The following is a 23,323-nucleotide window of genomic DNA, read 5'->3' on the forward strand; positions in this document are numbered from 1 at the left end:
TATATAGCCATCATAGTAACAATACTAAGAGCTTCCAAATTCTAAGCAGATCAGGTAGAGAGAAAAAGATAAGTATTTTAACACTGCTTATAAAGGTATAAGGGCTCCCAGGTGGTGCTAGTAGTAAAGAACCCACCTGCCGATGCAGGAGATGTAAGAGACCTGGGTTCAATCCCTGGGTTGGGAAGATCCCCTGGAGAAGCACATGGCAACCCATTGCAGTATTCTTGCCTGGAGAATCCCATGGACAGAGGATCCTGGCAGGCTATAGTCCATGGAGTCAAAAAGAGTTGGACACCACTGAAGTGATTTAGAACGTATGCACATAGCTGTATAATTTACCAAATTACTGTGAGTTATGTGTAGCTTAGGGAAAAAAACCTCATATCTGGAAAACAAAAGATTTTTAAAATATTAATATTGGATTGTTGAGCTTTAAGCCAACCTTTTCACTCTCCTCTTTCACTTTCATCAAGAGGCTTTTTAGTTCTTCTTCACTTTCTGCCATAAGGGTGGTGTCATCACTTCATGGGAAATAGATGGGGAAACAGTGGAAACAGTGTCAGACTTTATTTTTTGGGTGATTTATTTATTTTTCAAAATCACTGCAGATGGTGATTGCAGCCATGAAATTAAAAGACGCTCACTCCTTGGAAGGAAAGTTATGACCAACCTGGATAACATATTGAAAAGCAGAGATATAACTTTGTCAACAAAGGTCCATCTAGTCAAGGCTATGGTTTTTCCTGTGGTCATGTATGGATGTGAGAGTTGGACTGTGAAGAAAGCTGAGCGCCGAAGAATTGATGCTTTTGAACTGTGGTGTTGGAGAAGACTCTTGAGAGTCCCTTGGACTGCAAGGAGATCCAACCAGTCCATTCTAAAGGAGATCAGTCAAAGCTGAAACTCCAATACTTGGGCCACCTCATGCAAAGAGTTGACTCATTGGAAAAGACCCTGATGCTTGGAAGGATTGGGGGCAGGAGGAGAAGGGGACAACAGAGGATGAGATGGCTGGATGGTATCACTGACTCAATGGACATGAGTTTGAGTGAACTCTGGCAGTTGGTGACGGACAGGGATGCCTGGCATGCTGTGATTCATGGGGTCGCAAAGAGTCGGACACGACTGACTGACTGAACTCAACTGAACTGAACTGAATATTGGATTGTATCGCAGTAGGGAAAGACACAAATGAACTTTTTGTATAATCCAGTATTTTAGATAAAGTCACAAAAGTATAATCATATTCATTAGTTCATTCAGTTCCATATAATTAATTCTTGTTTGCTTGAGTCCAGTTTTTCCATTAATTCTGTTGACTTTGTCTGATTATTGAAAATGATAAGGACAGTGATAATTCCAAGAAGTTTACAAGGCAGCAGAACAATGCTTCAACCCATCAGGAAAACATACATACAATTAACAAGAAGATTTTAATAACTTATACTATGAAAGTTGAATGAGGTTCAGCTGCAGATGTTCAAAGGACCTGGAGAGAGGAGGTCTGAGGCCTTTGATGACATAAATATTTTTCCAGGGTTATGGCCTTGATAGGTCAGAGAGTGCTAGTAGACAGTTTTCATAATTTTATAGAAATCTTTCTGGCAATGTCTACTTATAGTTTCGGTTAGGTGGCATTTGTGGTAAAAACAAAAAAAACAAAAACAAAAAAACCCATCTGCCAATGCAGGAGATGCAAGAGACTGGGGTTCAATCCCTGGGTTGGGAAGATCCCCTGGAGAAGGGCACGGCAACCCACTCCAGTATTCTTGCCTGGAGAATCCCATGAACAGATGAGTTTGGTGTGCTACAGTCCATGGGGTCGCAAAGAGTCGGACATGACTAAAGCGACTTGTCATGCACACATTTACAACTTGAGTTTCTTAAATGCTTCCCTAGTGGCTCAGTGGTAAAGAATCCACCTGAGATGCAGGAGATACAAGAGTCATGGGTTCGATACCTGTGTGGGAAAGATCATCTGGAGGAAGAAACGGCAACCCACTCCAGATTGCCTGGACAATCCCATGGACAGAGGAGTCTGGCAGGCTACAGTCCATGGGGTTGCAAAGAGTTGGACACGACTGAGCAACTGAACACAGGCATACAAATGCACTATGGTCAATGAAGGAATGCCAAAAAAAATGGGGTTCACCAGGAAGCAAAGAAGAATCAGTGGCCTTCTAGGAATGTCTATAATCTGTTTAATTTATAGCTATTATTTACCCATCATAATGACAGCTTATGGTGAACGATGTCGGATTTGTGAACTCCGAAGAAGAAGATTTAGCTTCGGGACCAGGGACTAGGCTTGATCACTCAAGAGCCTTTGTGTAGCAGAGTTTTATTAAAGTAAGAAAAGGGACAGAGAAAGCTTCTGACAGAGACATCAGAAAGGGGATGGAGAGTGCCCCAGACCCACTCCCACAACAAACATCTGAAATTAACAAGATTATAATGAACAATAGAAAGATCTCACCAGACCCAATCCCATAATATACATTTTAAAATGACGGGATTAGTCAGAAGATTCTTGTTAAGGAGAAACATGTCCTTGAGCAAGATACATTGTTATATTGACTAAGGCAAAGCAATGTAGGGAAGAACTGTTTGTCCTTTTCTCCTTGAGAGCCCCAGACCCCTTTCCAAGCCTTCTCAAGGCCTCCAGACCCGTTTCTCCTCCTCAGGAACCCTGGACATCCTATCAACCTTTCTGCTGCTGCTGCTGCTGCTGCTGCTGCTAAGTCGCTTCAGTTGTGTCCAACTCTGTGCGACCCCATAGATGGCAGCCCACCAGGCTCCCCTGTCCCTGGGATTCTCCAGGCAAGAACACTGGAGTGGGTTGCCATTTCCTTCTCCAATGCATGAAAGTGAAAAGTGGAAGTGAAGTCGCTCAGTCGTGTCCGACTCTTCGAGATCCCATGGACTGCAGCCTACCAGCCTCCTCCGCCCGAGGGATTTTCCAGGTAACAGTACTGGAGTGGGGTGCCATTGCCTTCTCTGATCAACCTCTCTAGGAGTTGACTATCTCAGTAATTTCTCTGATTCAGGAGCAGACTGACGCCCTGTTACAAAAACATCAGGTTGACCAAAGTCTGACAATGAGGGGTCAATTTGTTTTTTTGCAGAAGTGGGATGGACTTCATTCACATGTGACACAATGTTTACAGATTCTGCTCCTACTACCTTTACATGCAAGTCATCTAGTGTATTTTACTGATACACAGATTCAATCCTTCTTAGGGTTTGTCCCAGATTTGATGATAGATAACATTTTATGTCAGGACACATCAAACTTCCAAGAATTGCACACAATTTCTGAAACACTTGATAACCTATACCTATACAGATGCAATTGAGAAGCTGTAACATTATTTTTTTTTAATTTTACTGGGATATAATTTACAATGTTGTGTTAGTTTCAGGTGTAGAGCAGTCTGTACATATAGCCTCTCTTCTTTAGCTTCCTATCCCATGTATGTCGTTACAGAGTATCGAGTTCCCTGTGCTATGGAGTAGGTCCTTAGTTATGTGTATGTGTCAATCACATTCTTCCCATTTGTCCTTCCCTCTCTTAGCCCTGGTAGCCACAAGTTTGTTTTTTATATCTCTAACTCTTTCTATTTTGTAGATAAGTTCATTTGTAGCCTTTTTTTTAGGCTATACATGATACCATATGATATTTGTCTTTCTCTGACTTACTTCTCTCAATATAAGAATCTCTAGGTTCATCCATCTTGCTGCATAACATTATTTCTTATTTGAAAATATTTCCCATGTAACTAAACATATCTAATATATCTAATTAATATAATACCCATCTTTTTTATAAGGAAAGATAACACATTTTTTAAGATATGTCAGAGACTTTCTGAAAGTATCTCATATCTCAAAGTTAGTTCTAAATCAAAAAGACTTCATTTACAATTTGACTTTGGGAAGTTTGTCAAAAATATCCAAAAGGTTTTAAAACACTTTGTCAGATAGGATCATAGGTCACTGTGAAACAATGCTTAGTTAGCCGTTTAACCAAAATGACAGTTAAAGGCAAATATAGAAGTTTATATGGTTCTGAGCATCACTTAGCTCTTTTAATATAGAACAGACTAGATTTACTTAAGTATTCAAAGACAACACAGAACATAAGTGTTTGTTTTCAGAAGACAAAATATATATTTTTTATAGTTGGATTACTTAATACTAAAGAAAAACCTTTCATAATCTTCTATTATCAAGAGCAGACCAGTAGGTAAAAATAAAGCAACTTTGTTTTCTAACAGAGAGAAAACCAAATTCCAATTTTGTGCCAGTTTACTCTTGATATTAAAACTAATTTGCTTGGTTAAATTCATTCCAGTATTATCCAGTCCTTACAACACACAAAATTTATTTTCAAAGACTCCTTTTTCATAAATGTTGTTTTACCAAAACACCCATCTTACTTTCTTGCATACAGAGGTGCCCCCCTCCTTTTTTACCCTTAGAAAGTTGTAGTTTCTAGTGAAAATCAAGAACTAGGCAATTATGAATTGCATTTTACATTATAGCATTCTGTAGATTGGCAAAAAATAATTTTTTTAATTTCCAAAACACGTTTGCTCATAGAAAACTTCTCAGTGTGGCTCCAAACATGTTTATTAATAGTTCTGAATATCTTTAGTTTCTCTGTAAAAGAGAAGTCTATGTTTAATAATTAATTGTTTCAGTATCTCATTTGGGAATGATCTAAATATTCAATGAATTTCATTTAATTAATCATTAACTTAATTTAGCAAAACTCTAATGGTGAAAATTACCAGAGATTCAGGAAACTCTTTTAAGTAAATAGCTCAGAAAACAATTAGGCTTCCTTGGTGACTCAGCAGTGAATAATCTGCCTGCAGAGCAGCAGACATGGGTTCAATCTCTGGGTGGTTTAGCTGTTTAGTCGTATCCAACTTTTTCGACCCCATGAACTGTAGCCCATCAGGCTCTTCTGACCATGGAATTTTCCAGGCAAGAATACAGGAGCCATAAAAGTTCGCTGAAGAAGGAAATAGCAACGCAGACCAGTATTCTTCCCTAGTAAATCCCATGGACAGAGGAATCTGGGGGATTACAGTCCATGGAGTCACAAAAGAGAAGGACATGACTTAGTGACTAAACAACATAAAACGATTATTGTTAAAAAGTTCACCTAAAAATGGTAATCAGTTCAGTTCAGTTCAGTTCAGTTGCTCAGTTGTGTCTGACTCTTTGCGACCCCATGAATAGCAGTACACCAGTCCTCCCTGTCCATCACCAACTCCCAAGTCCACCCAAACCCATGTCCATTGAGTCGGTGATGCCATCCAATCATCTCATCCTCTGTTGTCCCCTTCTCCTCCTGCCCTCAATCTTTCCCAGCATCAGGGTCTTTTCTAATGAGTCAGCTCTTTGCATCAGGTGGCCAAAGTATTGGAGTTTCAGCTTCAGCATCAGTCTTTCCAATGAACACCCAGGACTGATCTCCTTTAGGATGGACTGGTTGGATCTCCTTGCAGTCCAGGGCACTCTCAAGAGTCTTCTCCAACACCACAGTTCAAAAGCATCAATTCTTCGGCACTCAGCTATCTTTATAGTCCAACTCTCACATTCATACATGACTACTGGAAAAGCCATAGCTTTGACTAGATGGACCTTTGTTGACAAAGTAATGTCTCTGCTTTTTAATATGCTATCTAGGTTGGTTATAACTTTCCTTCCAAGGAGAAATGTCTTTTAATTTCATGGCTGCAATCACCATCTGCAGTGATTTTGGAGCCCCAAAACATAAAGTCTGCCACTGTTTCCACTGTTTCCCCATCTATTTCCCATGAAGTGATGGGACCAGATGCCATGATATTCGTTTTCTGAATGTTGATCTTTAAGCCAACTTTTTCACTCTCTTCTTTAACTTTCATCAAGAGGCTCTTTAGTTCTTCACTTTCTGCCAAAAGGTTGGTGTCATCTGCATATCTGAGGTTATTGATATTTCTCCTGGCAATCTTGCTTCCAGCTTGTGATACTGACATTTATTTTATTCATATGTTCTTGACATATGCTTAAATTACCTGCCAAAAAAAAATCTTTATTAGGCTTTAGACATCATCAGTCATCATCCTTAATTATTTTTTTGGCTGACAATTTTTGTTACAGAGCCTATTTGACTTTAAGTAAACCTAGTTAGAATAGAAGTTTTATACTTAATGGTGACAAGTCTAATGACATATAGGTTTTACATAAACCAATAACCTTAAATTGTCTTTTATTTACTGAAGGCTAATCCTAAAACATACAGACCTGAAAAACATTTGAGTCAATTTTTATTATATTTTGAGAGTATATATATATATGAAAGTCACTCAGTTGTGTCTGACTCTTTGTGACCCCATGGACTATACAGTCCATGGAATTCTCCAGAATACTGGTGAGGGTAGCCTTTCCATTCTCTAGGGGATCTTCCCAACCCAGGAATCAAACCTCAGTCTTCCACACTACAGGCAGACTCTTTACCAGCTGAGCCACAAGAGAAGCCCATATGTGTGTGTGTATATATATATACACACACATACTAGATTTATATAGGGCTTGTTTGTTAAAACAATTAAATAGAACTCTTTTACAAAATAATTTTATCAGTGCCATCAAGAGGTATAAAAAGAACCCCACATGTTTACAAGACATGTATATATAGACACACATGAACATGCAGACAAATAAAAACAGAGGTCTTATCATTTTTTTGTTTAAAATTTTTCCTTGAGCTAGATTTTTGGTAAGGGTGCTTCTATAGCAGTTCATATATTTAAAAAGACCCCTTGCTCTGTCTGTTTGTTTGTTTTTCAGTCTTAGTAATTGAAGATGGTCTAGATCAGTGTTCCTGAAGAGGTTAGAAGCCTTTTGAGATAAAAGGGGGAGGTCTGAGGGTTCATGAAGGAATGGGTAGAATTTGAACTACCTCTTAAGCTACATTTCTGGTTTTGCAAATATTTGCAAGATATAGTTTAAATGGCATCATGGATTGATCCACCTGTCCAACTACATTATCTTCAATTTGCTTTTTTATATCATGGAGGTTTCCTAGATGCAAGCTATAACGTTTTTATGTTCTGCTCAGGTAATATTTTTGTTTCCTTTAACATGTCCAATTAAAATTGCTTAAAGAATAGATGTGCATGTCTTCTGTTTCATAATACTAGGTAGGGGAGACATTCCCCAGTGAAATACAATATCCATCCCCATGATAGAATCAGATACCAGAAACACAACCTTTTATATAAAGACTGTTCAAATATACCAACTCTCCTATAAACTTTTTGGCTTAATTCTATCAACTCTTACATTTCTAACTGTAGCCCCCATTAGGACTTCAAAAATAACTTTTGGTTATGCAGTATTGTTCAGGAGAAAGTATTCACAGTCAGATATACATATCTATCCCATAAAACATTCAAGTAAAATTGACATAATTTTGTCAACACTTACATTTCTATTATATATTCTTTCAACCTAATTTTAGCCTGAATCAGCTTCACCAATGAGTTTTGGTACCACAGTTCATGGGATTCCGATATCAAAGGGTCCTGGAAATTTCACCTTTCTCTCTCCTGCCCATTTTACCCACTCTTGTGCAAAAGGCTTTGCATCCCCAGTGAAGAGTCAGGCCAAAGGATTTTGCCTCTTTTAACTTAATTAACCATCCTACTAAAGTTGAGTCACTTTGGCCCACCCAGCCTTTTGTATTTCTGTATTAAAACCTTTATTTTAATCCCATCAGTGTTCACTTTATTCATCTCATTTCTTTGATCTTTTTTAATTTATCCATTAATCTCAGGAGGTAATCTGTTTAAAAAATGAAATTTCTTTTTAAGGATTGTCCCTGGGTTTAAGAAAAAACTTGTTTCTTACATGCAGGACCAGCTGTACTTCCAATGCCCTGTTTTGTTTGTTTTTACAAGTATGTTCAAGTATTTGAAGGCAAATAGAAAGGGATGTTAGTGGATTTTGATTTTTGTTCTATTGTCTATCTTCAATCTTATTCAAGGAGTCCTAACACCTAGCCTTTATACCAATATTAGAGCTATCAGTATTTGTTTTTAATTTAACCAATTCAAATAATCCATTATGTGGCCATTATGATGAGTAGTATCTGTTAATCTTAACAGCAGCTGAGTCCAATAAGCCTTTTTGTGGCTAAACCATGTAGGTAAGTGCTATACTATAAAAGAGTAGAAATATTGCAGCCCTTACAAGATCCAGGAAGTTCACTCTCAGAGTTAAACCTAAGAAAGTAAAGGCAGTAACTATGAGGGGCTCTGTTTTTAAGCAGCAGAGAATCGCAGATTTTCCCCCCTATTGAACAGAACACAGTGACTCACCAACCCACAAGTTATCCATTTCTTTAGATCCACAGCCTACTCAGCTGCCCACCAGGTGCACACGTATCCTCTGACTGGCAGCGATCAGAGAGAAAACAGTGACCATCTCTGGCAGGAACAAGATCAACAGAAAACCTGAATATAACATCCAAATATTTTCTAGGGTCCTTTTAGCCCAAAGAACTAGCTCCACGTATACTTTCTTTTGCTAATCTGAATTTATTTATTTTGGCTGTGTTTCTTTTTTCTTTTTTTTTTTTTTTACATGGGCTTTTCTCTAGTTGCAGCAAGCAGTGCCTGGGCTCAGCGACTCCCAGGATATAGAGCACTGGCTCAAAAGCTGTGTCACATGGGCTTAGTTGCTCCGAGGCATGTGGGATCTTCTCCGACCAGGGATTAAACCTGTGTCTCCTGCATTGACGGGTGGATTCTTTACCACTGATTCGCCAGGGAACTTGCTTATCTCAATTTAGGAAAGAGAGAGGGGGTCAGGGGGGAAAAAAAGACAGTTCTTACCACTTTCACTTCTAATGTACCCTACAGCATGCTGAAATCTGGGAAATTGATATGGCAAGAAATGCCACCTTATTATGCCTGCTGTTGTCAGATGTCCCAGAATCTATTCATCTGCCATAGTTTTTGGGAGAAAGCAGTTTTCCAGCCAGTGAATGCCCATGTTAGGTACCAAAACTGTCAGGAAGGAGAGAAAGAAAACTTTTCTCTACCCTTCTAGGTTCTTCTGGCTGGCCTAAGAATTAAACTAACATGAGACAAATTAACAGTAAAGAATTAAACTTAATTTTGTACATATGGGAATCTAACACACATGAGAAGTTCAGAGACAGAAAGATAAAATTATATATATATTTATTTATTTATTTATATATGGCATTCTTGTCTAAGGAATAGGATAGGAGCCCAGGGATTCCAAGGACAAGAGGGTCATTCACAGAATGATAAGAAAAGCAGATGTTTGGTAATTAGATCTTTGCCCTGCCATATAGATGGAACCACTTAGATAAAATTTGTCTCTAGTAATAATTATTTTTCTTGGAAAAATCCACAATTTAATTTCTTCTAGGTAGTTAAGAGATAGGCAGTAGTTTCTCTTGAACCTGTAGCTAGGTTGTCTTTAGCTCAAAATAATCTTCTTGCAAATGTGATACATTTGGGGGAAAGCTTGTTCTGAACCCCTACTGTTTCTTGTTCAGTAGTATTCTTTTAGATTTCTAAAAATCATGAAGAATGAAATTCATCACTACAAGGATTTTGAGGACAGTATTCTTTACTTTAAACTCTTTTTGTTACAAGACGTAGATCAAACTCATTTCTTGTTTTGGCATCAAGAAAGGTCTGCCTCTTCTGAGTAATTTTTGTCTCTGTAAACTATATGGTTACCTGTACATTACTTTTAGATTTGTTGGTAAGGAAGATTTTTAAAATGGCTGCCTCCATTTATAATTTACTAAAATTTTATTGCACTTCTGCATATGCTTTAGCTGGGTCTCAGCTATCAGCTAGGATTGCCTGGGGCACCACATGGGACTTGCGGGGATTTGCCATAAACGTTTCTCCAGGAGGAGCCAATGTTGTGGCTGGACCAGCCCTTCTGATTCTTATTATGATTGCAGGATGCACCTCAGCAACAACTATCAGGAAATTTTGAAAAACAAGTTTTATTACTCACAGGTCCTGGAGGGTACACACTATGCCCAGGGCCACACAGCTAAGTCAAACAGAAAGACAGAGAGAAAGCAACAACATGGGGTTCTGCCTTTGTTGGGGTCATGGGTGGGGTCCCCGGGATTTTGTGGGTTTACTCTTTACTAGTTAATTTAAAACATAAGAGTAGGAATGAGAGCATGGGAATAGAAGAGTGCTCCCTCAAGAGGTCAGTAATCTAGGTCACTCGGGGCTTTCTAAAAGTAACTTTATGGGTAGAGTGGTCTGAATCTTTATTTAGTTGTATAGCTGGCAATATGTTTATTTGAGATGAGTGTCTTTGAAATGGATGTCTCAGCCATCAAAAGGTTGATGTCAGTCACTTACATTACAATCAAAAAGCTGATTGTCAGGTACTCACACTAAAGGCAATGGCACCCCACTCCAGTACTCTTGCCTGGAAAATCCCATGGACGGAGGAGCCTGGTAGGCTGCAAACCATGGGGTTGCAAAGGGTTGGACATGACTGAGCGACTTCACTTTCACTTTTCCCTTTCATGCATTGGAGAAGGTAATGGCAAGCCACTCCAGTGTTCTTGCCTGGAGAATCCCAGGGACGGGGGAGCCTGGTGGGCTGCCGTCTATGGGGTCGCACAGAGTCGGACACAACTAAAGCGACTTAGCAGCAGCAGCAGCACACTAAATTAGGGCTTCCCAGGTGGCCCTAGTGGGAAAGAACCCTCCTGCCAATGCAGGGGACAGAAGAGGTGCGGGTCAATCCCTGGGTTAGAAAGATGCCCTGCAGAAGAAAATATCAACCTATTCCAGTATTCTTTCCTGGGGAATCCTCCTGGACAGAGGACCCTGGAGGACTCCTCTGCAGTCCATAGGGTGCACAGAGTTGGACACAACTGAAGTGACTTAGCATACACAGTAAATTATACTAACCTCATCTTTGCTCAGTGTTATGTTCCTATCATTTCTTCCTCTGAAATTTCTCTAATACACTCCTTTCTGTTTTTTTCCCCCCTCTCTGGGTCAGATAAGCTAGCCTCCTTCAGGGAGAGATATCACAGATGTCTTCTCTATTTTAGTAGTGGTACTCATAGAAATCACCAGCCCCAATTATGATGAAAACTATGGCATTGCAGAAAGCCACCTGAAATAGCAGCTGGAGAGTAGGACCTGGAGAGAAAGGAGGTTCAGAGGTGAAACAGTGCACCTCAGATTGGGACTTGAACTCTGTCTAAACCAGATTGGGACTTGAATCCATGGTGTCTTTTAATTGAGATCACATACCTGGTCTCAGGACTTAATGTAACTCAGGTTCTTTATGTCTTACAACAGAGAGAATTCGGTGAGAGATACAGTGATAAGTAAGAAGTGGATTTATCTAGAGAGATACACATTCCATAGACAGAATGTGGCCCATCTCAAAAGGCAAGAATGGCCTTGGTAGAAACACACACCACAGAGTGTGGGCCATCTCAGAAGATGAGAGGACCTCAAATATGGGGTGCTTAGTTTTTACAGGCTGGGTAATTTCATAGGCTAATGACTGCGAGAAGTATTCCAACTATTTCTGGGGAGGGGCGGGGATTTCTGGAGAAGGGCAGGGATTTCTAGGAATTGAGGTGCACCTCACTTTTTGTTTTTTTTTTATGGTTTTATCTCAGAACTGTCACAGTTCAGGTGGGTATGTCATTTAGAATGCTGACATATTTCAATGAGCATATAACGAAGTTCAAGGTCTGTTGGAAGTCAAATCTTCTGCTGTCTTGGATCTAGTTAGCTCTAGCCAAAGAATGCTCAAACTACTGCACAATTGCACTCATCTCAGACACTAGTAAAGTAATGCTCAAAATTCTCCAAGCAGGCTTCAGCAATCCGTGAACTGTAAACTTTCAGATGTTCAAGATGGTTTTAGAAAAGGCAGAGGAACCAGAGATCAAATTGCCAACATCTGCTGGATCATGGAAAAAGCAACAGAGTTCCAGAAAAACATATATTTCTGCTTTACTGACTATGCCAAAGCCTTTGACTATGTGGATCACAATAAACTGTGGAAAATTCTGAAAGAGATGGGAATATCAGACCACCTGACCTGCCTCTCAAGAAACCTATCTGCAGGTCAGGAAGCAACAGTTAGAACTGGACGTGGAACAACAAACTGGTTCCAAATAGGAAAAGGAGTTCATCAAGGCTGTATATTGTGACCCTGCTTATTTAACTTATATGCACAGTACATCATGAGAAACACTGGACTGGAAGAAGCAAAAGCTGGAATCAAGATTGCTGGGAGAAATATCAAATACCTCAGATATGCAGATGACACCACCCTTATGGCAGAAAATAAAGAACTAAAGAGCCTCTTGATGACAGTTAAAGAGGAGAGTGCAAAAGTTCTTAAAGCTCAACATTCAGAAAACGAAGATCATGGCATCTGGTCCCATCACTTCATGGGAAATAGATGGGGAAACAGTGGAAACAGTGTCAGACTTTCTTTTTTGGGCTCTAAAATCACTGCAGATGGAGATTGCAGCCATGAAATTAAAAGACGCTTACTCCTTGGAAGGAAAGTTATGACCAACCTAGACAGCATATTGAAAAGCAGAGACATTACTTTGCCAACAAACATCCGTCTAGTCAAGGCTATGGTTTTTCCAATGGTCATGTATGGATGTGACAGTTGGACTGTGAAGAAAGATGAGTGCTGAAGAATTGATGCTTTTGAACAGTGGTGTTGGGGAAGACTCTTGAGAGCCCTTTGGACTTCAAAGAGATCCAACCAGTCCATCCATCCTAAAGGAGATCAGTCCTGGGTGTTCACTGGAAAGACTGATGTTGAATCTGAAACTCCAATACTTTGGCCACCTGATGCAAAGAGCTGACTCGTTTGAAAAGACCCTGATGCTGGGAAAGATTGAGGGCAGGAGAAGAAGAGGACGACAGAGGATGAGATGATTGGATGGCATCACCAACTCAATGGACATGGGTTTGGGTAGACTTCGGCAGTTGGTGATGGACAGAATGGCCTGGCGAGCTGCAGTTCATGGGATCACAAAGAGTCGGACACGACTGAGCGACTGAACTGAACTGAACCAGTTTTTGTCATATCCAATAGCTATGTCATTCTTTTAAAGATTGTGCCTTGCCCTCTTCCCTCTTGTTGAAGAAGGACCTTGGAAAGCCAGTAATTCCTGGAGCCCAACCTGGGTAAAGAGGGAATCCCAATGGAACCTGTTGTGTGATACAGACAGCAAGTGTGGAGTGACCTTTAACTTCTGGACCTGGTTTTAACCACAGTCCTTCCATGAACTCATCCAGTAGATTACACCCTGTTTCTCTTAAATAAAGGCCGTAACTCTAGCCAGTAGCTAGCTGCTAGAAGCTGGATATACACCTCATGGGGACATCACATGTATCAATTATTACATTGCCCTAGTCTGTTCTTCACAGCGAGGCTGGCCCCTGTAGCCTACACTTCCCAGCTTCCCTCAACTGGATTCCTACTATTTTCTGCCTATAGGAGGCTCTTTTGGAAGAGAGGATGGAGTCCACAGGATGGTAGAAGCCATAGTACTTCTTAGCTCTTTCTCTGCAGGCTTGCAGTCAGTAACTACTTCCTCCACATGGACCTGGCTCCTTCCTGTCAGACATACCTGCAGTGGGTTTAGTTCCTATGAGGAGACTCTAGTCCTTAATCCCTAATGCAGCTTTATTTCCCCGTCCCTTCAACTGAAGATGGTAGCTACTTCCTGTTGTTTATAAATTCTCTGTTGCCTAGTGAATTTCTGTTGCCTAGTGAATTCTCTGTTGCCTAGTGTCCCCTATTTGGACTCTCACCAGTTTAATCAGATCAGATCAGTTTAGTAACCCCTGGGTAAATAATTTCTGTCATTAAACTAACTGTTTAAAACACAGAGCAGTTTCTGTATTCCTGGCTCGACCATGACAATGCTCTTGGTGAATTTCATGTATTTCCATATAAGGGATCTTAAATACTTTTGGGACACAGCAGAGTCTGGATAGACAGGAAGCAAAGGACAGAGAGAGTCAAAGAGAGACACAGATTCAGAAAGAGAGGCCATATAAATATTATGTTTGTAATGATTGTAAACAGATTTCTAAGGCACAATTGCTTTTGAACTTGTATTTTATTTTGTAATTCATTCTGTTTTTTTAAATTCATTTTTGCTTTCTTTATGGTTGTAAAAGGATGTTAAGGAATAAGATTGTTGTAAAAGGATGTTAAGGAATACAATTTATAAGAAGAATCAATTAACTTTTTTTGCATGTCTATGCTGAAAATAACTGTAATCTTTTAATATTTTTCCATTTTCATTTGGATTTAAGACATCCTTCAGTCTTTCATAAAATAACACATCTTACTTACTCTTATCAGTTCAGTTCAGTTCATTCACTCAGTCATGTCCAACTCTTTGCACTCCATGAATCACAGCACACCAGACCTCCCGGAGTTCACTCAAACTCACGTCTACTGAGTCGACGATGCCATCCAGCCATCTCATCCTATGTTGTCCCCTTCTCCTCCTGCCCCCAATCCCTCCCAGCATCGGGATCTTTTCCAGTGAGTCAGCTCTTCACATGAGGTGGCCAAAGTACTTACTTTTATAATTTGAGTCAATTTAAAATTAATATGCAAAGTCTCATGTTTTTCAAAGACATACTTGTTTTCTTTTTTATATCATGAATATTAATTACTCTGAGAAATCTCTGATATTTATACATGGGGATTATAATAGAGATATTATAAATCTGTTTCACCTTTAAAAAGCAACCTAACAGCTGTCTTATTCCATATGTGCTCCAGATATTTTTCTAGAATCTTTTAATGAGACATAATTATATTATTATGTACCCATGATTTTAATATGTTTGATAGGAGCTTACATTTTTTTATTTTTCATTTTTTTAAACATTCCTTTCTGACATGCTGCTTGTCAAGAAAAGACATATGATGTGTAAGTTGCAGCTCTTCAATAGCAGATGTATACCATAAGAGACTTCAAGTTTCTTTTTGATAAATATTTATGTGACTTTAACACCACAAATTAAACTCTAAAAGGCCACACTGATATTTTTCCTCTAAAAAAAAATCTTTAGATAATAAATACATTGACAAAGACAACTACTCTCTATTTTGACAAATATTAATTATCATAAAAAAAATTAGCAGTTATTACTAATTATAAAGTTTAACTTTTGAGACAAAGACTCTTTAAAATAGAAGCTAACATTTTGCATATTGGTAATTATGAATTCCATTAATAATTGTGGTATATATTACATGGAAGTATTTATTTTTTTAACAATGTATTTTTTTTTTGCCTGTCTAACTTATTCAGTGTAATTCTTTCTTTTTTTGAAATATAGCAGATTTACAGTATACTGTTAGTTTCAGATGTACAACACATTGCTTCAGATTATGTGCACATATATATGTGTGTGTGTGTGTTCTTTTTCAGATTCTTTCCCCTTATAGATTATTACAAATGTTATTACAAAATATTGAGTGTAGACCCCAGTGCTGTACATTATTAGGTCCTTGTTGGTTGAGAGGTTAATCCCAACCTTCTAATTTATTTATACCCACCCCTTTACTCTTTGGTAGCCATAAATTTGTTTTCTATGTCTGTGAGTCTTTCTGTTTTGTAGATAAGTTCCATTGTATATATATATGTATATATTTATATTCTACATGTAAGTGATATCATATGATATTTCTCTTTCTCTGCCTGGCTTACTTCATTTAGTATGATAATCTCTTAAATGAATCCACATTATGCAAATGAAATTATTTCATTCTTTCTATGGCTGAGTAGTTGTCCATTGTGTATGCCTGTGTTTGTGTGTGTACCACATCTTTATTCATTCAAATATCCATCAACATTTAGGTTACTTCTATGTCTTGTCTATTGTAAACAGTGCTACTATGAACACTGGGGTGCATGTGTCTTTTTAAATTATTGTTTTCTCTGAAGATATGCTCAGGAGAGGAATTGCATAGTCATATGTTAATTCTATTTTTAGTTTTTTTTAAGGAACCTCCGTACTGTTCTCCATGGTGACTGTTCCATTCCCACCAAGTGTTCAGTTCAGTTCAGTCACTCAGTCGTGTCCGACTCTTTGCAAGCCCATGAATCGCAGCACGCCAAGCCTCCCTGTCCATTACTGACTCCCAGAGTTTACCCAAACTCCTGTCCGTAGAGTCGGTGATGCCATCCAGCCATTGTATCCTCTGTCGTCCCTTTCTCCTCCTGCCCCCAATCCCTCCAGCATCGGGATCTTTTCCAGTGAGTCAGCTCTTCACATCAGGTGCCAAAGTATTGGAGTTTCAGCTTCAGCATCAGTCCTTCCAATAAACACCCAGGACTGATCTCCTTTAGGATAGACTGGTTGGAACTCCTTGCAGTCCAAGGGACTCTCAAGAGTCTTCTCCAACACCACAGTTCAAAAGCATCAATTCTTCGAGCTCAGCCTTCTTCACCATCCAACTCTCACATCCATACATGACCACTGGAAAAACCATAGCCTTGATTAGACGGACCTTTGTTGGCAAAGTAATGTCTCTGCTTTTGAATATGCTATCTAGGTTGGTCATAACTTTCCTTCCAAGGAGTAAGCATCTTTTAATTTCATGGCGGCAGTCACCATCTGCAGTGATTTTGGAGGCCCAAAAAATAAAGCCTGACACTTTTTCCACTGTTTCCCCATCTATTTGCCATGAAGTGATGGGACCAGATGCCATGATCTTCGTTTTCTGAATGTTGAGCTTTAAGCCAACTTTTTCACTCTCCTCTTTCTCTTTCATCAAGAGGCTCTTTAGTTCCTCTTCACTTTCTGCCATAAGGGTGGTGTCATCTGCATATCTGAGGTATTTGATATTTCTCCCAGCAATCTTGATTCCAGCTTGTGCTTCTTCCAGCCCAGCGTTTCTCATGATGTACACTGCATAGAAGTTAAATAATCAGGGTGACAATATCCAGCCTTGACGTACTCCTTTTCCTATTTGGAAACAGTCTGTTGTTCCATGTCCAGTTCTAACTGTTGCTTCCTGACCTGCATATAGGTTTCTCAAGTGTTAGGTCAGGTGTTCTGGTATCCCATTCTCTTTCAGAATTTTCCACGGTTTATTGTGATCCACACAGTCAAAGGCTTTGGCAGAGAGGATTCTTTTTTCCCACATTCTCTTCAGGATTTATTATTTGTAGACTTTTTTATTGTGGTCATTTTTGATTTGAGCCTTTTGATTATGATCACCATTATGAGGTGATACCTCACTGTAGTTTTGATTTGAAAGTGAAAGAAAATGAAAGTGTTAGTCACTCAGTTGTGTCCAACTATTTGTGACCTCATGGACTGTAGCCCACCAGGTTCCTCTGTACATGGGATGCTCCATGTAAGGATACTGGAGTGGGTAGCCATTCCCTTCTTCAAGGGATCTTCCCAACCCAGGAATTGAACCCAGATCTCTGGCATTGCAGGCCAATTTTTCATCATCTGAGGCACCAGGTAACTTCCTTAAAAATTAGTGTTGTTCAGCATCTTATCATGCTCATGGTTACCATGAACTTACATGTTCTCTTTGGAAAAATGTTGATTTAGATCTTTTGCCCATTTTTAATTGGTTTTCTTGGAGTGTTTTCTTATAGTCACAATGTATTTATCTCATCTCAATTTACTTATGATGATTTTTATCCTCCAATAAGATTTTGGGAAGAAGAAAATCAAATACACAGTAAAAGGGGGAAATGTTATGAAATTTAAAAATAAATGTAAGCCACAGATATAGGAGTTGTCAAGCCCTAGATTAAAAGTTACCAATATTGTGATAAGTGATTATACATCTTCTGAAAATTAAGGCCAAAGAAGGCAAACAAACACTATGCCACTCACAAATTATACTAATTCACATGTAAATACACAATTCCCCCCCTCAGAAATCAACTGGGAATTTGCCCTCTATGACACTTAACAACAGAGTAGAAAATATCTTTAACTACGACAAAGGTATCTTAATTAATTTTAATTATTCTAATAATACCTGTTTAAATAAAAATTTTCAGAAGATGCATAATCACAGTTTTATGGTTAATACTTAAAGAATTGTTTTATAAACTGCAGGTTATGATATTATATCAATATAGAAGACTGAAACAGAAGGCCCAGACGCTTTTTTAATGTCCTTTTACATAATACTGGGATAGAACTTGGAAAATATTTTCTGATAGATATTAAAATGTCTGCTAGGCTGTCCTCAATTGTCAGTCTTAAAGGAATCTTTGGCAGGTACTGAACGGCAGTAAGACATGAATGAATCCCTTGATAAGTATATATCATTTAAATATGTTGCTAAAGTGAAATTCAATTGCTTTATATGGCAGAAGCAAGGGAGAGAAAGTCATTACACTTTGAACTTTTAATAACTGGATGTTTAATCTCAAAGACAATTCAATTGATGCAAGCATTATGCATCAGCAGTTAGGTGCAAATTTGTACTCAAAGAAGAGTTTTGTCTTTTAAGTGCTGTGAGAGGATGTTAGAAGCGTGAACTTTAAACTACAGGAGATGTGACAAAGTGAAACAAAAAATAAGGAAGTGTTAGTACCTCTGTATAACTCATCAGTTAAGTTCAGTTCAGTAGCTCAGTCGTGTCTCACTCTTTGCAACCCCATGAATCACAGTACGCCAGGCTTCCTTATCCATCACCAACTCCCGGAGTTTACTCAGACACATGTCCATCGAGTCGGTGATGCCATCAGCCATCTCATCCTCTGTCGTCCCCTTCTCCTCCTGCCCCCAATCCCTCCCAGCATCAGAGTCTTTTCCAATGAGTCAACTCTTCGCATGCGGTGGCACAAGCACTGGAGTTTCAACTTTAGCATCAGTCCTTCTAAAGAACACCCAGGGCTGATCTCCTTCAGAATGGACTGGTTGGATCTCCTTGCAGTCCAAGGGACTCTCAAGAGTCTTCTCCAACACCACAGTTCAAAAGCATCAATTCTTCGAGCTCAGCCTTCTTCACCATCCAACTCTCACATCCATACATGACCACTGGAAAAACCATAGCCTTGATTACTTTGTTGGCAAAGTAATGTCTCTGCTTTTGAATATGCTATCTAGGTTGGTCATAACTTTCCTTCCAAGGAGTAAGCATCTTTTAATTTCATGGCTGCAGTCACCATCTGCAGTGAATTTGGAGCCCCCAAAAATAAAGTCTGACACTTTTTCCACTGTTTCCCCATATATTTCCCATGAAGTGATGGGACTGGATGCCATGATCTTCATTTTCTGAATGTTGAGCTTTAAGCCAACTTTTTCACTCTCCTCTTTCTCTTTCATCAAGAGGCTTTTGAGTTCCTCTTCACTTTCTGCCATAAGGGTGGTGTCATCTGCATATCTGAGGTATTTGATATTTCTCCCAGCAATCTTGATTCCAGCTTGTGCTTCTTCCAGCCCAGCGTTTCTCATGATGTACACTGCATAGAAGTTAAATAATCAGGGTGACAATATCCAGCCTTGACGTACTCCTTTTCCTATTTGGAAACAGTCTGTTGTTCCATGTCCAGTTCTAACTGTTGCTTCCTGACTTTCATACAGATTTCTCAAGAGGCAGATCAGGTGGTCTGGTATTCCCATCTCTTTCAGAATTTTCCACAGTTTGTTGTGATCCACACATTCAAAGTCTTTGGCATAGTCAATAAGGCAGAAATAGATGTTTTTCTGGAACTCTCTTGCTTTTTCCATGATCCAGCGGATGTTGGCAATTTGATCTCTGGTTCCTCTGCCTTTTCTAAAACCAGCTTGAACATCTGGAAGTTCACAGTTCACGTATTGCTGAAGCCTGGCTTTGGAGAATTTTGAGCATTACTTTACTAGCGTGTGAGATGAATGCAATTGTGCGGTAGTTTGAGCATTCTTTGGCATTTCCTTTCTTTGGGATTGTCCTTTTCCACTCCTGTGGCCACTGCTGAGTTTTCCAAATTTGCTGGCATATTGAGTGCAGCACTTTCACAGCATCATCATTCAGGATTTGAAATAGCTCAACTGGAATTCCATCACCTCTACTAGCTTTATTCATAGTGATGCTTCCTAAGGCCCACTTGAGTTCACATTCCAGGTGTCTGGCTCTAGCTGAGTGATCACATCATCATGATTATCTGGGTCATGAAGATCTTTTTTGTACAGTTCTGTGTATTGTTGCCACATCTTCTTAATATCTTCTATTTCTATAGGTCCATACCATTTCTGTCCTTTATCGAGCCCATCTTTGCATGAAATGTTCGCTTTGTATCTCTAATTTTCTTGAAGAGATCCCTAGTCTTTCCCATTCTGTTGTTTTCCTCTATTTCTTTGCATTGATCGCTGAAGAAGGCTTTCTTATCTCTCCTTGCTATTCTTTGGAACTCTGCATTCAGATGCGTATATCTTTGCTTTTCTCCTTTGCTTTTCACTTCTCTTCTTTCACAGCTATTTGTAAGGCCTCCCCAGACAGCCATTTTGCTTTTTTGCATTTCTTTTCCATGGGGATGGTCTTGATCCCTGTCTCCTGTACAGTGTCACCAACCTCCGTCCATAGTTCATCAGGCTATGAACTCTGTCTATCAGATCTAGTCCCTTAAATCTATTTCTCACTTCCACTGTATAATCATAAGGGATTTGATTTAAGTCATGCCTTAATGGTCTAGTGGTTTTCCCTACTTTCTTCAATTTAAGTCAGAACTTGGCAATAAGGAGTTCATGATCTGAGCTACAGTCAGCTCCCGGTCTTGTTTTTGCTAACTGTATAGAGCTTCTCCATCTTTGGCTGCAAAGAATATAATCAATATGATTTTGGTGTTGACCATCTGGTGATGTCCATGTGTAGAGTCTTCTCTTGTGTTGTTGGAAGAGGGTGTTTGTTATGACCAGTGCGTTCTCTTGGCAAAAGTCTATTAACGTTTGCCCTGCTTCATTCCATACTCCAAGGCCAAATTTGCCTGTTACTCCAGGTGTTTCTTGACTTCCTACTTTTGTATTCCAGTCGCCTATAATGAAAAGGACATCTTTTTTGGGTGTTAGTTCTAAAAGGTCTTGTAGGTCTTCATAGAACCATTCAACTTCAGCTTCTTCAGCATTACTGGTTGGGGCATAGGCTTGGATTACCTTGATATTGAATGGTTTGCCTTGGAAACGAACAGAGATCATTCTGTCGTTTTTGAAATTGCATCCAAGTACTGCATTTCGGACTCTTTTGTTGACCATGAAGGGGTCTCCATTTTTTCTAAGGGATTCCTGCCCACAGTAGTAGATATAATGGTCATCTGAGTTAAATTCACCCATTCCAGTCCACTTTAGTTCGCTGATTCCTAGAATGTCGACGTTCACTCTTGCCATCTCCTGTTTGACCACTTCCAATTTGCCTTGATTCATGGACCTGACATTCCAGGTTCCTATGTAATATTGCTCTTTCCAGCATCAGACCTTGCTTCTATCACCAGTCACATCCACAGCTGGGTATTGTTTTTGCTTTGGCTCCATCCCTTCATTCTCTCTGGAGTTATTTTTCCACTGATCTCCAATAGCATATTGGGCACCTACTGACCTGGGGAGTTCTCTTTCAGTATCCTATCATTTTGCCTTTTCATACTGTTCATGGGGTTCTCGAGGCAAGAATACTGAAGTGGTTTGCCATTCCCTTCTCCAGTGGACCACATTCTGTCAGACATCTCCACCGTGACCTGCCCTTGGGTTGTCCCAGGGGCATGGCTTAGTTTCATTGAGTTAGACAAGGCTGTGGTCCTAGTGTGATTAGATGGACTAGTTTTCTGTGAGTATGGTTTCAGTGTGTCTGCCCTCTGATGCCCTCTTGCAACACCTACTGTCTTACTTGGGTTTCTCTTACCTTGGACTTGGGGTATCTCTTCATGGCTGCTCCAGCAAAGTGCAGGTGCTGCTCCTTACCTTGGACGAGGGTTATCTCCTCAGGGCCGCCCGTCCTGACCTTGAAGGTGGTATAGCTCCTCTCAGCACTCCTGTGCCCACGAAGCCACTCCTTGGACGTGGGGTTGCTCCTCTTGGCCTCCGCCCCTGACCTCGGACATAGGGTAGCTCGTCTCAGCCACCACCCCTGACCTCGGACATAGGGTAGCTCCTCTCAACCGCTCCTGTGCCGTCACAGCCTGGGGCTCTCGGTCGCCCCTGACCTTGGGTGAGGGGTAGCTCCTCTCGGCCACCCTTCTGCACGTCCGTCTCAGCTGGAATGTCTAAATTGTATAAAGGATTATACTAGAGCATAATAAACTGTAAAACTGAAGTAAAATTTTGATACTATCATTTAAGTCTACTGCTTTAAATGTTGGAGAATACATATGGAACAGACACCATTTTTCATTGATGCTGAGATGCTTTTCCAGGCATGAATCAGTCATGAAGCCCAATTTCAACACAAATTCACTACAAAAATGCAATAAGTATGAAGGTGAAGTTTTGTCCTTTTCATATTTTCATAGACTTAAGGTACATATTCTTTTTTTTTTTTTAAGGTACATATTCAATTCACTGATAGAAATAGTAATGATAATAGATTAAATAGTAAAAGTATATGAGGAAACAACCATTTGACAATTTAAAGTTGGATTAATATCTGAATATAGGTGATATGGTAATGTAAACATTAAAGGTAACTAGTAAAACTTGAAAGAATAAGTAAAAATTGTGCAGGAAAAAAATGAGAAAATTAGAATCAATGCTTAAAGAACCATCTTGATAAACTGCACTGTTAGCTAACTCTGGAAACTAGTTCAAGAGATAGGGGAATTATAATTAAGCAGAAGACAGTGACTAGCTTGTAATGTTTCCAAGAGTAATTTTGCTTTAAACACAAGGCTTTATGTGGTTGTTGTTGTTCACTGTTGCTCAGTCACTAAGTCCTGTCTGACTCTTTGTGACCCCATGAAATGCAGCTCTCCAGGTTTCCCTGTCCTTCACTATCTCCCAGAGCTTGCTCAAACTCATGTCCATTGAGTTGATGATGCCATCTAACTGTCTCATCCTCTGTCGGCCCCTTCTCCACCTGCCCTCAATCTTTCCCAGCATCAGGGTCTTTTCCAATGAGCTAACTCATTGCATTAGGTGGCCAAAGTACTGGAGCTTCAGCCATAGCATCAGTCCTTCCAATGAATATTCAGCATTGACTTCCTTTAGGATGGACTGGTTTGATCTCCTTGCTGTCCAAGGGACTCTCAAGAGTCTTCTCCAGCACCACAATTTTAAAGCAT

Source organism: Bos grunniens, chromosome 4, assembly GCF_055505025.1.
Source record: "Bos grunniens cultivar Pamir isolate PY7600 chromosome 4, Bosgru_T2T1.0, whole genome shotgun sequence".
NCBI classification, from domain to species: Eukaryota; Metazoa; Chordata; class Mammalia; order Artiodactyla; family Bovidae; genus Bos; species Bos grunniens.